The sequence below is a fragment of the Vulpes vulpes genome, chromosome 14 (assembly GCF_048418805.1).
Source record: "Vulpes vulpes isolate BD-2025 chromosome 14, VulVul3, whole genome shotgun sequence".
Lineage (NCBI taxonomy): Eukaryota > Metazoa > Chordata > Mammalia > Carnivora > Canidae > Vulpes > Vulpes vulpes.
Genome location: NC_132793.1, coordinates 14,824,975 through 14,843,240, shown reverse-complemented (window position 1 = coordinate 14,843,240; position 18,266 = coordinate 14,824,975). Strand labels below are relative to the sequence as shown.

Here is an 18,266-nt window from a genome sequence, read left to right as displayed (position 1 = left end):
AGAAGTTACTGTGGCCAAGTTCAGAAAGGGTGTTGCCTGTGTTCTCCTCTAGGATTTTGATGGAATCTTGTCTCACATTTAGACCTTTCATCCATTTTGAGTTTATCTTTGTGTATGGTGAAAGAGAGTGGTCTAGTTTCATTCTTCTGCATGTGGATGTCCAATTTTCCCAGCACCATTTATTGAAGAGACTGTCTTTCTTCCAATGGATAGTCTTTCCTCCTTTATCGAATATTAGTTGACCATAAAGTTCAGGGTCGACTTCTGGGTTCTCTATTCTGTTCCATTGATCTGTGTGTCTGTTTTTGTGCCAGTACCACACTGTCTTGATGACCACAGCTTTGTAGTACAACCTGAAATCTGGCATTGTGATGCCCCCAGCTATGGTTTTCTTTTTTAAAATTCCCCTGGCTATTCGGGGTCTTTTCTGATTCCACACAAATCTTAAAATAATTTGTTCTAACTCTCTGAAGAAAGTCCATGGTATTTTGATAGGGATTGCATTAAACGTGTAAATTGCCCTGGGTAACATTGACATTTTCACAATATTAATTCTGCCAATCCATGAGCATGGAATATTTTTCCATCTCTTTGTGTCTTCCTCAATTTCTTTCAGAAGTGTTTCTATAGGTTTTAGGGTATAGATCCTTTACCTCTTTGGTTAGGTTTATTCCTAGTATGTTATGCTTTTGGATGCAATTTTAAATGGGATTGACTCCTTAATTTCTCTTTCTTCAGTCTCATTGTTAGTGTATAGAAATGCCACTGACTTCTGGGCATTGATTTTGTATCCTGCCACACTGCCAAATTGCTGTATGAGTTCTAGTAATCTTGGGGTGGAGGCTTTTGGGTTTTCTATGTAGAGTATCATGTCATCGGCGAAGAAGGAGAGTTTGACTTCTTCTTTGCCAATTTGAATGCCTTTAATGTCTTTTTGTTGTCTGATTGCTGAGGCGAGGACTTCCAATACTATGTTGAATAGCAGTGGTGGGAGTGGACATCCCTGTCTTGTTCCTGATCTTAGGGGAAAGGCTCCCAGTGCTTCCCCATTGAGAATGATATTTGCTGTGGGCTTTTCGTAGATGGCTTTTAAGATGTCGAGGAATGTTCCCTCTATCCCTACACTCTGAAGAGTTTTGATCAGGAATGGATGCTGTATTTTGTCAAATGCTTTCTCTGCATCTGATGAGAGGATCATATGGTTCTTAGTTTTTCTCTTGCTGACATGATGAATCACATTGATTGTTTTACGAGTGTTGAACCAGCCTTGTGTCCCGGGGATAAATCCTACTTGGTCATGATGAATAATTTTCTTAATGTGCTGTTGGATACTATTGGCTAGTATCTTGTTGAGAATTTTTGCATCCGTGTTCATCAGGGATATTGGTCTGTAATTCTCCTTTTTGGTGGGGTCTTTGTCTGGTTTTGGAATTAAGGTGATGCTGGCCTCATAGAACGAATTTGGAAGTACTCCATCTCTTTCTATCTTTCCAAACAGCTTTAGTAGAATAGGTATGATTACTTCTTTAAACGTTTGATAGAATTCCCCTGGGAAGCCATCTGGCCCTGGACTCTTGTGTCTTCGGAGGTTTTTGATGACTGCTTCAATTTCCTCCCTGGTTATTGGCCTGTTCAGGTTTTCCTCCTTCTATTTCCTCCCTGGTTATTGGCCTGTTCAGGTTTTCTATTTATTCCTGTTCCAGTTTTGGTAGTTTGCGGCTTTCCAGGATTGAGTCCATTTCTTCTATATTGCGTAATTTTTTGGTGTATAGCTGTTCATAATATGTTTTTAAAATCGTTTGTATTTCCTTGGTGTTGGTAGTGATCTCTCCTTTCTCATTCATGATTTTATTAATTTGAGTCTTCTCTCTCTTCTTTTTTAATAAGGTTGGCTAATGGTTTATCTATCTTATTATTCTTTCAAAGAACCAACTCCTGGTTCTGTTGATCTGTTCCACAGTTCTGGTCTCGATTTCGTTGAGTTCTGCTCAAATCTTAATTAACTCTCTTCTTCTGCTGGGTGTAGGATCTATTTGCTGTTTTTTCTCTAGCTCCTTTATGTGTAAGGTTAGCTTTTGTATTTGAGTTCTTTCCAGTTTTTGAATGGATGCTTGTATTGCGATGAATTTCCCCCTTAGGACTGCTTTTGCTGCACCCAAAGATTTTGAACAGTTGTATCTTCATTCTCATTAGTTTCCATAAATCTTTTTAATTCTTCCTTAGTTTCCTGGTTGACCCTTTCATCTTTTAGCAGGATGGTCCTTAACCTCCACGTGTTTGAGGTCCTTCCAAACTTCTTGTTGTGATTTAGTTCTAATTTCAAGGCATTATGGTCTGAGAATATGCAAGGGATGATCCCAATCTTTTGGTATCGGTTCAGACCCGATTTGTGACCCAGTATGTGGTCTATTCTGGAGAAAGTTCCATGTGCACTTGAGAAGAATGTGTATTCAGTTGAGTTTGGATGTAAAGTTCTGTAGATATCTGTGAAATCCATCTGGTCCAGTGTATCATTTAAACCTCTCGTTTCTTTGAAGATGTTGTTCTTAGAAGACCTATTGAGGGTAGAAAGAGCTAGGTTGAAGTCACCAAGTATAAGTGTATTATTATCTAAGTATTTCTTCACTTTGCTTATTAATTGGTTTAAATATTTGGCAGATTCCACATTCGGGGCATATATTGAGGATTGTTAAGTCCTCTTGTTGGATAGATCCTTTAAGTATGAGATAGTTTCCCTCTTCATCTCTCACTACAGTCTTCGGGGTAAATTTTAGTTTATCTGATATAAGGATAGCTACCCCTGCTTTCTTTTGAGGACCATTTGAATGGTAAATGGTTCTCCAGCCTTTTATTTTCAGGTTGTAGGTATCCTTCTGCTTAAAATGAGTCTCTTGTAGACAGCAAATAGATGGGTTCTGCTTTTTTATCCAGTCTGAAACCCTGCGCCTTTTGATGGGGTCATTAAGCCCGTACACGTTCAGACCTACTATTGACAGATGAGTTTCATGTCATCATGATATCTATTCAGTCCTTGTTTTTGTGGATTGTTCCACTGAACTTCTTCTTAAAGGGGAATTTTAAGAGTCCCCCTTAAAATTTCTTGCAGAGCTGGTTTGGAGGTCACATATTCTTTCAGTTCCTGCTTGTCTTGGAAGCTCTTTATCTCTCCCTCCATTTTGAATGAGAGCCTTGCTGGATAAAGTATTCTTGGTTGCATGTTCTTCTCATTTAGGACCCTGAATATATCCTGCCAGCCCTTTTTGGCCTGCCAGGTCTCTGTGGAGAGGTCTGCTGTTACCCTAATACTCCTCCCCATAAAAGTCAGGGATTTCTTGTCTCTTGCTGCTTTAAGAATCTTCTCTTTATCTTTGGAATTTGCAAGCTTCACTATTACATGTCGAGGTGTTGAACGGTTTTTATTGATTTTAGGGGGGGATCTCTCTATTTCCTGGATCTGAATGCCTGTTTCCCTTCCCAGATTAGGAAAGTTTTCAGCTAGGATTTGTTCAAATACATATTCTGGCCCTCTGTCCCTTTCGGCTCCCTTGGGAACCCCAATTAAACGTAGGTTTTTCTTCCTCAGGCTTTCGTTTATTTCCCTTAATCTGTCTTCATGGTCTTTTAATCGTCTGTCTGTTTTTTCCTCAGTTTCCCTCTTTGCCATCAACTTGTCTTCTATGTCACTCACTCATTCTTCCACCTCGTTAACCCTCGTTGTTAGGACTTCTAGTTTGGATTGCATCTCATTCAATTGATTTTTAATTCATGCCTGATTGGATCTAAATTCTGCAGGCATGAAGTCTCTTGAGTCCTTTATGCTTTTTTTCTAGAGCCACCAGTAGCTGTATAATAGTGCTTCTGAATTGGCTTTCTGACATTGAATTGTAATCCAGATTTTGTAACTCTGTGGGAGAGAGGACTGTTTCTGATTCTTTCTTTTGAGGTGAGGTTTTCCTTCTAGTCATTTTGCTCAGTGCAGAGTGGCCAAAAACAAGTTGTATTGGGAAAAGGAGAAAAAGAGAGAGAGAGAAGGAAAGAAAAGAGAAAAAGAAAAATGAAAAAAGGAAGATAAAAAGGAAAAAAGAGAAGAAAAAGAGAAGGAAACAGAAAGAAAGGTGAAAAAAAGGGGTGGGGGAAGCAATCAGAAATCAAAAAGAAAAAAAAAACAAAGAAAAAGAGAAGGAAACAGAAAGAAAGGTGAAAAAAAGGGGTGGGGGAAGCAATCAGAAATCAAAAAGAAAAAAAAAACAAAAAAACAAAAACCACGCGGGAGTATCTTCTGATTCTGTATACTTTAAGTCCCTTGACTTCCCCTGGAACTTGTCCGTCTAGCTGGTCTTCTGGGGGAGGGGCCTGTTCTGATTTTCAGGTGTTAGCACTTGGGGGAGCTGCTCTGCCCCCTGCCTGGTGAAGGGCTCAGTGGGGGTTGTTTACCCCGTGAGGCCCCAGGAGGAACAGCCACAGTGGCTAGGGCAGCTTCAGAAACCTGGATTCAGCCCCCGCAGTAACTCCGGAGCTCTCCGTCTGCAGGGTCTGGAGGCTCCGGGGCAGGACCGCTGATCTGCTCAGCTCCGGGCAGGAGCGTCCTTGCTGTCCTGGGCCCTCCCGGCCTCTGCCTGTCCCCGGGGGAGGTCAGATCTTGGGCTGTGTCCCAGCGCCCTGTGCTCCCGGTCTGCGCTGTTGGATTCGCGCTCCCGGCAGCGCAGCCCCCTCCGCGGAGCCGGCGCCGGAGCCCCTCCGATCTGCTCCCAGGTCAATGTGTGCGCGCTGCAGCCCTTAGGGAGCTCGGCGCACTCTCCTGCGCACGCCGCAGGTGTATGTTAGTGTCCCAGGGAGCCCGAGGGCATCCCCGCCCTCCTGGGGTCCTGCTCTAACTCCCTGCGGGCGTCTTTGCCCAGGAAGATTGGTGCAGCTCCTGCTTCTCTGGGATGGTGCTTTCCTGTCCTGGGGACACTCGTCCAGGCCTTAGCCCGGCTCCTCATGGGGCCCCTCCCCCTTGGATGCCTTTTGTTTCTTTATTTCTTTTTCCCCGTCTTCCTACCTTGATAGAAGCACGAACTCTTCTCACTGTAGCGTTTCAGCTGTTCTCTCTTTAAATCTCAGGCCAAATTCGTAGATTTTCAGGATGATTTGAAGGCTATCTAGGTAATTTCGTGGGGACAGGTGATTTGGGGACCCTACTCCTCTGCCATCTTGCCCCTCCTCCTTTTTTTTTTTTTTTTTTTTTTTTGTTGTTGTTGTTGGAGTTTGATAACCTCCAGTGCTCATCCCGTCTAGTGCCCTTCTCTCCACTGGTTTTGTAGTAGCACATTAACAATATACAGTTAGCAAATGGGAGGAAAAATCACAAGCTCCTTAAATCTTTTTTTATGCTTTTCCTCCTTGCTGTGTCAAATGTGTTCACTGCTCTTTTCTCTCAGTGGCTGTATCAACACTTAACAGCTGCAAGTGAAGCTGATAGTGAATTTGGTCACACACACAAAAAAAAGGGAGAATTGAGAGACAAATGAAGTAACAACCAGCAGTTTGCTAACTGCCATTTACTCTGCCATCAAGGCTCAGGACCGTGAAGACCTAGGCGAAGGCCTGGAAGCTCGGTGAGGTGGCCACTTGGCAGCCAGACTGCGTGGGAACTGCCCATTTTGCTTAAAGTGGACACGGTGAGAAGGATTACAAACATCCCATTTCTCTACCTCGCCATCAAAGATTTCTGCTTTAATCCTTAAGGACGAGCGTGGCCTTCACTTGGTCAGCCACATGCTTGCCGCTCAGCGCCTCGACAATCGCAAGCGCAAACGCAAAGCTGGTTGCAGGCCCCTGGCTGGTGAGGACCAGGCCGTCCTTTGCCATGCGGTTCTCGGAGTAGCTGTAATGACTTCATCATTTTGTCTTTTGCAAGTGGGTGTGTTGTAACTTTGCTTCCAAAACCTATTTCATGAGCCCAAAGAGCTGTAGGACCTGCACAGATGGCGGCTATGAGGCCCTTCCTGTCTTCTTGCTCCTTCATTATCTCCTTCTCGGCAGCGGACTCACATACATTCTGTGTCCCTCTTTTTTTGCATCTTCCAAACTGGCATCAGGATAAATGACGTCTCGGCTACCCTGTCTTTCCCAGCCAGACCTGCAATGGTGACTTTAATTCCAGCTCATCTCATGACATCTATAGGAATGACTGTCTCCATCTCCTCTGCTCCTTTGGCCAGGATGACCAGAGCTTTTTTTTTAATTTTAATTTTTATTTTTTATTGGAGTTCAATTTGCCAACATATAGCATAATACCCAGTGCTCATCCCATCAAGTGCCCCCCTCAGTGCCTATCATCCAGTCACCCCCACCCCCCGCCCACCTCCCTTTCTACCACCCCTTGTTCAGTTCCCAGAGTTAGGAGTCTCTCATGTTCTGTCTCCCTCTCTGATATTTCCCACTCATTTTTTCTCCTTTCTGATATTTCCCACTCATTTTTTCTCCTTTCCCCTTTATTCCCTTTCACTATTTTTTATATTCCCCAAATGAATGAGACCATATAATGTTTGTCCTTCTCCAATTGACTTATTTCACTCAGCATAATACCCTCCAGTTCCATCCACGTCAAAGCAAATGGTGGGTATTTGTCGTTTTTAATGGCTGAGTAAAATTATATATATATATATATATATATATATATATATATATATATCACATCTTCTTTATCCATTCATCTTTCAATGGACACCGAGGCTCCTTCCACAGTTTGGTTTTTGTGGACATTGCTGCTATAAATGTAATTAAACATGTACAAATCATGTTTAACTCAACGGAGGATGAATGACAATTTCCTCAAACCTTATAAGATACCACAGTATCTGGAGTATCTGGAGTAAGTCTGGAGACAATTTCAGGAATCAGCCCTCTATTGCCTATAAAAATTTGAGTATCAGAGGAATATTCGTACATTTTGTACTGGGGTAGATGGGGAGTCGAAGCTAACCCCGATATTCACCAGCATCATAACACTGGGACAGTCCTATGACTTCTGTAGACTTAGTTCACTCATGAATTCTTGGCACTTCCATGGTGAGAATGAAATAAATTGACATCTTTAAACACTTTCATAATACCTGGCACACAGTAGGTGCTCAATGCAGTACCTTTGTCTTATCTCCAATCTTGCTTCCCAATGACACATAGCAAGCCCCAAGTACCAGAAGAACTCTCTTAGTTTATAATTTACCCTGAGTATTAAGACCCAGTCTTAGAATTGGACTCTTAGAAGAAAAACTGTTTGGTCCAGGAGTTGGTGCGATTTGCATGCTTATCCAAGCAGATCTGCCAACTCCACATGGATTGGTAGCAGAGCCAGGAGTAGATATAGGAACTCAAAACAGCCATTTCAAATGAACTACCTCTACTCTCTGAAAGAACAGCAAATGTGGGGAATTTGTTCTGGTATTATGGAGTGAGGAGGTGAATTCTGAGAAGGGACCTTTTCACGTTCTGTGAGGTGGAGGGTCAATTACTCTACCTTGTCCTTCAACTTAAATTATTTCTTCCTGTTGACAGGCTCCACCAACCTACTCCCTTGGAGAAAATCCCTCAGGCTTTTCTTCTCCCCTGCCTCCTCTTCTTTCCTTGTTCACCCTAGTGACTGTGGGGAGAGCTCCACAGACTGTCTCCTCTTTCAACATTTTCTGGGTGGGATAGCTCTTCCCAAAGACACACAATCTTACTCTTTAACCTGAGGTCAACTGTAAAGACCTCCCTGTCCAAAAAGAATTCCTAAAGGATGCTTAAATTTCCATCATCAGCCATTTTTTCTTTGGAGATCGGATCCCTTTACAACTGCAAGTACTGTATGAAATATATGTAGCCAGAAAACAAGTACAGCTCAAACTCATACCTATCGAGAATAGTCTGGTGGTTTCCAGAGGTGGCAGGCAGAGTGTGAACAAAATGAGTGACAGGGACAAAAGGTGCAAACCTCCAGTTACAAAATAAAGAAGTCCTGGTGATGCATTGTATAGCATGGTGACTGTAGTGAACAATACTGTATTGTATATTAAAAAGTTGCTAACAGAATAGATCTCAAAACTCTTATCACTGGGCACCTGGGTGGCTCAGTCAGTTAAGCATCTGAGCTTCAGCTCAGGTCATGATCTCTGGGTCCTGGGACTGAGCCCACATTAGGCTCCCCACTCAGCATGGAGTCAGCTTGTCTCTCTGTTCCTCTCCCCTGCCCCTACTCCGTGCTCTCTCTTTATCTCTTTCTCAAGTAAAAAAATAAAATCTAAAAAAAAAAAGTTCTTAACACAAGTAAAAAAAAGCGTAATTGTGTGGTGATGAATGCTAGCTAGACTTATTGTGATGATGATTTCACTATATAAATATTGAAACTTTATGCTGCATATGTGAACTAATATGATGTTATATGTCAATTATCTCTCAATTAAAATGCAAATACTTGTGGAGTAAGCAATCAGTAGGTTTTATGGAGGGCTCAGGAATGGGGACTATGAGAGCAGACATCAACCACACAAACTTGCGGTTTTAGAAGAATGCATGCACACATTATGGGTCAAAAATACATAAGCAGGTATCATATATGTGTATAATATATGTGTATATATGTATATATTAAATGATATATATTATTTAACATTAATACATATACATATATGTATGTTTTAATAAATGTGTATATATATGTATATATATACATACTATGCACATGGATGTCTCCAGGCAGTGTGTGAAATATTCCTGGACATAGAGTTTGGGAGAAGGAGGTCTGCTTCTTGGGAGCCCTGGCCCTTGGCCTGTGGACTCTTCTTTTTTAATAAGCTCCAAATCATGTGTATGAGTGCCCAGTGCAATGCTCCTCTCTGATATTTGGTGAGAAAATACCCCCAGCCCTCAACCCTCAAACATGTGCCAAGACCTTGGGGCTAGATTTGATCACTTCACTTCCCTTATTTGCTAGATGGCCACCTGTCTTTCCTTTTTTTTTTCTTAAATTATTTTTTTTCCACCTGCCTTTCCTAAATCCTTCCTGTTCAGTCTCTTTTTATCCACTAAAACCCCCAAGGCATTTGGCGGGAGATAGTGTTATGCTTTAATTACCAAAAAATAATCAATCCAAACTTGCACAAAGCAAGTCCAAGGCAAATAGAATTATAAACTTCACTTCAGTCTACCAATGGGTAGACTCAGATGCATCAGATAGACTCAAGACTTGGGTCTGTTTGGGTGACCAGAACTGTGAGTAAGGTGTAAAGCATTCCTCCTAGCTTAGCCGGATATACTGCTCATATTAAAGAAAATCCAATCCTTTGGAATGGGAGAGTATCAAAGGAAAAAGTCTGTGACATGGTCAAAGTGTAGCTTCTGGGGAGAACTTACAGATCTGCCACAATGCATATCACCATTAAGTTTTAGGCCTTTGGTAGAAAGGGAGGTGGGCGGAAGGTGGGGGTGACTGGGTGACGGGCACTGAGGGGGGCACTTGATGGGATGAGCACTGGATGTTATTCTATATGTTGGCAAATTGAACACCAATAAAACATAAATTAAAAAAAAAAGTTATGGGCCTTTGAACCTTGTTTTTCTGCTCTTCTGTCCTGGTTCCAGGTCACAACCTCCTCTCCCCCTCCCCAAGTAAGAAGAGGCCACATAAAAGAGCTATCAGCCAGTTCCTCACACACTCAAACCCTTTCAGAGGTAAGTAGGGATAAGGGTCTGGAGGCGCCAGCTTTTATTGGTGGCTTGCTTGGATGAGTTCTCTGCATAGGTGGCATCAGCACTATTCCTGTGAGATGGAGATTACTGTCTCTGGTGTTTGAATAAAAAACTTGAGACAGAGAGGACATACCTGTCTGAGGTCCCACAGGTAAAAGGGCATACATGAAACAAGATACCTGTATTCCTGACTCTAAATCCAGTACTTTCTCCTCTTTAACATTATCTGGAAAGCCCAGGATCCTGAATTCTGAGAGGAGCAGTTGCTCTGTGTCTTTGCAATGCCTAGGGGTTTTGTCATCATCCTACACTGTATCTCAAGATGACCAAAGAATTCACCCAGAATCCTGTATGTGAGTAGTATCCAGCCTGGATGTGATTATATCTCTTTTCTGGCTCAGTTAGTGCACCTGAGGTGTGCAAAGAAGGGTATTGAGCATCCCCAGGATCCTGAGCACCCTTTAAGGGCAAGTAAGGAACTCAGAGAACTGGACTGAGTAAGGCCTTTTCAATGAACAGATCTCAAAGTTCTGGAAAACTTAGATATAGAATGATAGTTTTATATTTTTTACAATTTTTCATTTGTTTTTTTTTCAATTTTTCATTTGTTTTTATTTAAGTTTGATTCGCCAACCTATAGTATAACACTCAATGCTCATCCCATCAAATGCCCTCCTCAGAAACAAATACATAGCTTCATGGAACCCATGGCTTTGGGTTTACTGTGTTTCTGTCAGTGTGCACTAGTTTTCCTTTTTCTTTGAGCAAAGGCAGTGTCCAGGAATGCAGCCCGCCCCAGGGCCTACTCACCTTCACCCAGCTACCTCCTACCTCATATCCCCACCTGTAAAGGGATGACAGAGCATCTGCATTGCTCATCTGCCTTGCTATGCACTGCTGACTTCAGAGGATCACAACTACACTCTGAGCGAGGCTAAGGAACTGGGTATCCCAACAACCCTGAACTGACGTTCTTTTGTTAACTATGTGACTGATTTATAGGATTTCTGGCAATCTACCATGCTCAAAGGTAGTTGGCCTTTGACCTGGAGCTTCTCCAGTTAGGTCATATCCCTTGGTAAATATTACTCATTGGTAAATGAAATCTCAATATCTTCACTTGGCAATTTTCCTTCATCAAGCCATACTGAGGCTAGATGGCAGGGACACAGGTTCTTAATGGAGAAAGTTGGAGAACAGATGTAAGCATCTAAGAGTATGATCCCTCCAGCCTTGGATCTTTTACATTTTAATTGCTTCCCTCTTTTGCTTTCTTTTTTCTTTTCTTTTCTTTTCTTTTCTTTTTTTTTTTTTTTTTGAAGAGTAGTTGCATTTATTATGTATGTGGAATCATCCTCTGGCCCTTCCATAGCTTTTATTTTTTTATTTTCATTTTTAAAATAAATTTATTTATTATTGGTGTTCAATTTGCCAACATATAGAATAACACCCAGTGCTCATCCCATCAAGTGCCCCCTCAGTGCCCATCACCCAGTCACCCCCCACCCCTGGCCCACCTCCCCTTCCACCACCCCTTGTTCGTTTCCCAGAGTTAGTAGTCTCTCATGTTCTGTCTCCTTCCCTGATATTTCCCACTCATTTTTCTCCTTTCCCCTTTTGCTTTCTTTCCATAATGTTCTTTTCTTGTTCTCCTCAGGTCTTTTTAAATCTAACCTGCTCAAAGTCAATGTGTCAAATGTTCACATGCTAAAACTTGCCTTTACTGAGGGGGACACTTGACGGGATGAGCACTGGGTGTTTTTCTGTATGTTGGTAAATTGAACACCAATAAAAATTAATTTATTTAAAAAAACTTGACCTATTTTCAGCTTCTAAATTTCACTTTTTCATCAAGAATACGTTTTCACAGCCCCTTTTCAAAAATTTTGCACCTTTTAAATGATCTCTTGTTTTTGAGGGAGAGGGATTTTGGTTGATTCCTCTCAAGCACCATTGTTCACTAGAACTCTCAGGGATGATGGAGAATTTGTATGTCTAAGCTGTCCGATATAGTAGCCACTAGGTACATGTGGCTATTGAATGCTTAAAATGAATGGAAGCTGAATTTTGAATTTAATTAAAACCATCACATGTAGGTAGTGGCTACCTTACTGGACAGTACTTTTCTTGGTGGAAAACTTCTGAACAAACATAAACACTCCCAGAGGGAAGGACAAACACCGTCTTGAGATATTCATTGGAATTTTACTCTTATCTCGGGCTCTTTTTTTTTATGATAGTCACAGAGAGAGAGGCAGAGACATAGGTGAGAGGGAAAAGCAGGCTTCATGCACTGGGAGCCCGATGTGGGATTCGATCCCGGGTCTCCAGGATCGCACCTTGGGCCAGAGGCAGGCGCCAAACCGCTGCGCCACCCAGGGATCCCTTATCTTGGGTTCTTTTATTTTCTTTCCTTTTTGGTTTCAGGATGGTGAAGCAGCAGATAAAGGCTAAAGGGGGCAGATGGAAGGGCTCTGGGAATTCTGAGTGTTAATTAAGGCTCCTGCTTCCATATGCTATCTCCCCCACCCCTCAGCTGCCAGTAGTCAGCAGGCTATTTCCTCTTCTGCCCACTGTTTTCTTCTTAACCATTACTATCATCTTTGTCCTTCCTTATTTTATTGTTTGATTAGCTGTCAGCTCTACGAATTAAGGATTTTTTTATAAATTTATTTTTTATTGGTGTTCAATTTGCCAACATATAGCATAACACCCAGTGCTCATCCCATCAAGTGCCCATCACCCAGTCACCCCCAACCCCCGCCCACCTCCCCTTCCACCCTAGTTCCTTTCCCAGAGTTAGGAGTCTCTCATGTTCTGTCTCCCTCTCTGACATTTCCCACTCATTTTTTCTCCTTTCCCCTTTATTCCCTTTCACTATTTTTTATATTCCCCAAATGAATGAGACCATATAATGTTTGTCCTTCTCCAATTGACTTATTTCACTCAGCATAATACCCTCCAGTTCCATCCACATCGAAGCAAATGGTGGGTATTTGTCGTTTCTAATGGTTGAGTAATATTCCATTGTATACATAAACCACATCTTCTTTATCCATTAATCTTTTCATGGACACTGATGCTCCTTCCACAGTTTGGCTATTGTGGACATTGCTGCTATAAACATCAGGGTGCAGGTGTCCCAGCAGAAAAAAACTAAAAATTTTAATGAAAATAGTTTTAAACATCTAGACGAGAGAGGAAATTCTGAGCTTAGTACTAAAAGCTAACATTTATTGAGTGTATACTATGTTCCAGCTCCTATGCTAAGTGTTTCATATACAAGATTATTTGATCCTAGTAACCTAATGAGATGAATATGGATTTATTTCTGTGATACAGAAATACAGATGAGGAGTTTGAGGCTCCAGGAATTATGTGATAAGTCCAGTTTCCACAGCGAAATGTTGGAGCGAGTGGTTGTTGGGATTCTAGTTCAAGCCTATTTGACCCTGATGCATATGTTCCTTCCTCTCTAAAATACAGCAAATTGTGTGGTTGCAGAAATTTCCTTTCTATTGCTTTTAAAAGAACAGGAGGTGTGATAACACACATCTGATATTCAGGTTGTTTCCTTGTTTCTTCAGGAAAGCTTAGGTATGTCCCTCAAATTTTGCGTGACCTTTAGTCATAAAACATCTCAACTTAATAATTAAATGTGCAGGCCATGTAATGAGTCATAACTCCACAAATTGTTGAGAACTGAGGACTCTCTCCTCCCTCAGAATCTCTAGTTGTGAGAAAGGATGTGGTCAATGTCTCCACCTTGGGCTCTTTGTGATTCTGTTCCTTCCCCTCCATCTGGCTAATAAAAGTTTCTCTCTCCTAGGTAGTAGAATCAGGAAGAACCAATAAGTAGGAGTAGGACAGTTCTCACACAGTACACTACTATCATAAGTTGGCTTTGTGCTTCTTATACTCTTTCATGGGAGATATCAAGGATTCACTACAGATACAAAATGGCATCTAATCATTTGCAATACAGATGTTCCCGAACTATAGCCCTCTTCTCTGCTACTAAAGGCCACTGTAGCCAGATTCATCACCCTTTAGATTCTTCAGTCATGACTCAGGTCTAAAGGATCCCTATAGACTTCTAGAGAGACACAGTAAGCTCTATGAGTAGTAACCACAAAGCCTTTTCCCTCAAATTGGAATTAGAAAACAGCTTCCCCACTTCCCCAAGCAGAGCTTTTTACCAATAAAATCTTTGAAATCCTCTCTACAACCCATTCAACTTTGTTTTCTTTCTTTTTTTAAATTTAAATTAAATCAACCAACATATATATGTGTGTGTATATATATATATATATATATATATATATATATATATAGTACATCATTAGTCTCAGATATAGTGTTCAACAATTTATCAGTTGCATATAAAACCCAGTGCTCATCACATTATGTGCCCTCCTTACTGCCCATCACCCAGTTAACCCATCCCCTCACCCACATTCCCTCCAACAACCCTCAGTTCGTTTCCTATAGTTAAGAGTCTCTCATGGGGGCAGCCTGGGTGGCTCAGCAGTTTAGCACCTGCCTTCGGCCCAGGGCCTGATCCTGGAGACCCGGGATGGAGTCCCATGTCACCCTCCTAGCATGGAGCCTGCTCCTCCCTCTGCCTGTATCTCTGCCTCTCTCTCTCTCTCTCTCTCATAAATAAATAAAATCTTTTTTTAATGTTTCTTTTTTTTTATTGGAGTTCAATTTGCCAATATATAGCATAACACCCAGTGCTCATCCCATCAAGTGCCCCCCTCAGTGTAAAATCTTTTTTTTTTGTAAAATCTTTAAAAAACAGTTTCTCATGGTTTTTCTCCATCTCTGATGACTTCCTATTCAGTTTTCCCTCCCTTCCCCTATGATCCTTTCTACTGTTTCCTATATTCTACATGTGAGTGAAGCTATATAATAACTGTCTTTCTCTGTTTGATTTATTTCACTCAGTATAATATCCTTCAGTTCCATCTATGTCTATGCAAATGGTTAGTATTCATCCATTCTGATGGCTGAGTAATATTGCATGGCATATATACCACATTTTCATTCTTTCTTCTTTCTTTTATTTATTTTTAAGATTTTATTTATTTATTCATAAGAGACACAAAGAGAGGCAGAGACATAAGCAGAGGGAGAAACAGATTCCTGCAGGGAGCTTGATATAGGACTCGATCCAGGACCCTAGGATCACAACCTGAGCCAAAGAAAGACACTTAACTACTGAACCACTCAGATGCCCCACATTTTCTTCCTTAAAAAAAATATTTACTTATCTATTTATTTGAGAGAGAGGGAGATAGGCAGAGAAAGCGTGAGTGCGGGGCCAGGGGAAGAGCCGGAAGCAGGCTCCCTGCTGAGCAGGGAGCTCAATGCAGGGCTTGACCCCAGGACCCCAGGATCACTACCTGAGGCAAAGGCAGATGCTTAATCAACTGAGCCACCCAGGCTTCCACACATCTTCTTTATCTATTCATTTGTCAAAGAACATCTTGGTTCTTTCCATAGTTTGGCTATTGTGAACATTGCTGCTATGAACACTGTGGCACAGGTGCCCCTTCATCTTTTATTTATTTATTTTTTTAATAAATTAATTTTTATTGGTGTTCAATTTACCAACATACAGAAAAACACCCAGTGCTCATCCCGTCAAGTGTCCCCCTCAGTGCCTGTCACCCATTCCTCCCCACCCCCCACCCTCCTCCCCTTCCACCACCCCTAGTTCGTTTCCCAGAGTTAGGAGTCTTTATGTTCTGTCTCCCTTCCTGATATTTCTCACACATTTCTTCTCCCTTCCCTTATATTCCCTTTCACTATTATTTATATTCCCCAAATGAATGAGAACATACACTGTCCTTCTCCGATTGACTTACTTCACTCAGCATAATACCCTCCAGTTCCATCCACGTCGAAGCAAATGGTGGGTATTTGTCATTTCTAATGGCTGAGTAATATTCCATTGTATACATAAACCACATCTTCTTTATCCATTTAGATGAAAGTTTTAAGAGTCCCTTGACTAGATCTTGGCCATCAACTTTCATAAGTCCTATTAAGTAACCCATCCCTCATAACTCATTCTGGAATCACTCTGGTACTCTCTGTCTTAGGGTATGTACTAACAATTCCATTATATTGCTTTATGTATGTACTTAACTAGAAAAATCAGGACACTTGACATATTCTATGATTCTAAGTTCATAAAAATAATGAATATAACAGGGATCCCTGGGTGACTCAGCGGTTTAGCACCTGCCTTCCGCCCAGAGTGCGATCTTGGAGTCCCAGGAAGAAGTTCCACATCCGACTCCCTGCATGGAGCCTGCTTCTAACCTCTGCCTATATGTGTGTGTGTGTGTCTCTCTCTGTGTCTCTCATGAACAGATAAAATCTTTTTTTAAAATAATGAATATAACAAAAAAGGACACACATACACAGGGTATCCATGCATAGTGGAAGTCCTAATGCTTATCTGTTTCCTTTTTGTATTTTTCTTGTTATTGTTTGACAAATTATACAAGCTGAATATTTATTGCATTTATTATTTATTTATTTATTTTTATTGAAGTTCGATTTGCCAACATATAGTATAACACTCAGTGCTCATCTCATCAAGTGCCCCCCTTAGTGCCTGTCACCCAGTCACCCCATCCCCCCATCCACCTCCCCTTCCACTACCCCTTGTTCGTTTCCCAGAGTTAGGTGTCTCTCATGTCCTGTCACCCTCTCTGATGTTTCCCACTCATTTTCCCTTCTTTCCCCTGTAATCCCTTTCACTATTTCTTATATTCCCTGTATGAGTGAAACCATATAATGATTGTCCTTCTCCAATTGACATACTTCATTCAGCATAATACCCTCCAGTTTTCCATCCACATTGAAGCAAATATATATCTCACATCTTCTTTATCCATTCATCTTTCGATGGACACCGAGGCTCCTTCCACAGTTTGGCTTGTGGACATTGCTGCTAGAAACATTGGGGTACAAGTGATCTGGTGTTTCACTGCATCTGTATCTTTGGGATAAATACCCAGTAGTGCAATTGCTGGGTCATAGGCTAGCTCTATTTAACTCTTTGAGGAACCTCCACACAGTTTTCCAGAGTGGCTGCACCAGTTTGCATTCCCACCAACAGTGCAGGAGGGTTCCCCTTTCTCCACATCCTCTCCAACATTTGTTGTTTCCTGTTTTGTTAATTTTCACTATTCTCACCGGTGTGAGGCAGTATCTCATTGTGGCTTTGATTTGTATTTCCCTGATGGCAAGTGATGTGGAGCATTTTCTTATGTGCTTGTTGGCCATGTGTATGTCTTCTTAGTGAAATTTCTGTTCATGTCTTTTGCCCATTTCATGACTGAATTGTTTGTTTCCTGGGTGTTGAGTTTAATAAGTTCTTTATAGAAAAGATTTATTGCTTTTAAATCAGAAAAAATGCATTTAAAAAAACAATTTTGCAAAGGAAGTAACACGTAATGTGAGTTGGGGAAGTACCCTAGGGAAGCCAATGGCTAGCTTGATACGCTGTTAGGTGCCAGAGGGTGAAAGGGAAAAGTAGGAGAAAGAATAACCCAATATTCACAAGCATTTTCTATCTTTTTCTGATCCCAGTCTACTTAATTCCTGTTCTACCACAGGCGGCATTTGGAGAAGACCTGTCTTCTGCCAGAACTTAACCCAAACACACAGAGTGACAACAATGAAGCCCCAGGTTCTCCTACTCATCATGCTCATCTATGGGTTTATGCTACTTCTGGCTCTGCTGGGAGGCATCAAGGACAAGATTTTTGTAGGTGGTATGACATGGGAGGAGGGGGCTTTGCCCAGGCCTGGGATGTCAGGTGTAACTGATTATGTGACCATCTTTTCTGGATCACAAACTCCTTAAAATAGAGACGTAAAGAAAGATTTAGGTTGGATGTCCCCAGTTTGGAGCCCTCCAGCTCCCCGTCTGAGCTCTGAAAGTGACGATGGGCATATGGAAAGGGAACATAGCTTTGTCTGTAAGTGCATACCAAAAGCTGGTACAAAATGATAATTTCCAATGTTAGACTACATTAGGTAGGGGAAACACCAACACAGAACTGCCCTCTGAGCCATATTTTCAGATCTCTTGCCTTTGATGAACACCAAAAGGGCAATATGATTTACTTGGAAGGGAAGAATCTTTTAGAATGAGAAAAAATGGAAAAGGCAAGTGAGACATTGTTAGGAGTCAAAACTTGGGGCCAGATGATAATGAGGGGATAATGAGGAAGGTTGGGGAATAGTGAAAGATATAAAATGTAGAGTGAGGCTGAGTGATTAGGTGGTATGAGCGGAGAAGCAAAGAGACAAGGGGAAAGATAGTACCTATTCTCCCTCAGCTCTGTTTTCCATTCTGTAAACTGGGTATGGGAAGTGAAGCTAGAGAATATTGTAGGCTCCGAAATCCCAAGCGCTAAGGAAATAGACCTGGTGAGGTAGTGCCAAAGTTGTGAAATTGTCCTGGCTCCTATCTTTAGGGAGCTTGGAGAGGGCCCAAAGGCCTGAGGTGCTATGGGGACATGTGGAAA

The 18,266-nt window shown here is 41.6% G+C and overlaps 1 pseudogene; it reads right to left on the bottom strand.

The window, feature by feature from the left end:
- Positions 1–5,715: 5,715 nt before the first annotated feature.
- Positions 5,716–6,218, bottom strand: LOC112919895 (Parkinson disease protein 7 homolog pseudogene; annotated as a pseudogene).
- Positions 6,219–18,266: the final 12,048 nt, after the last annotated feature.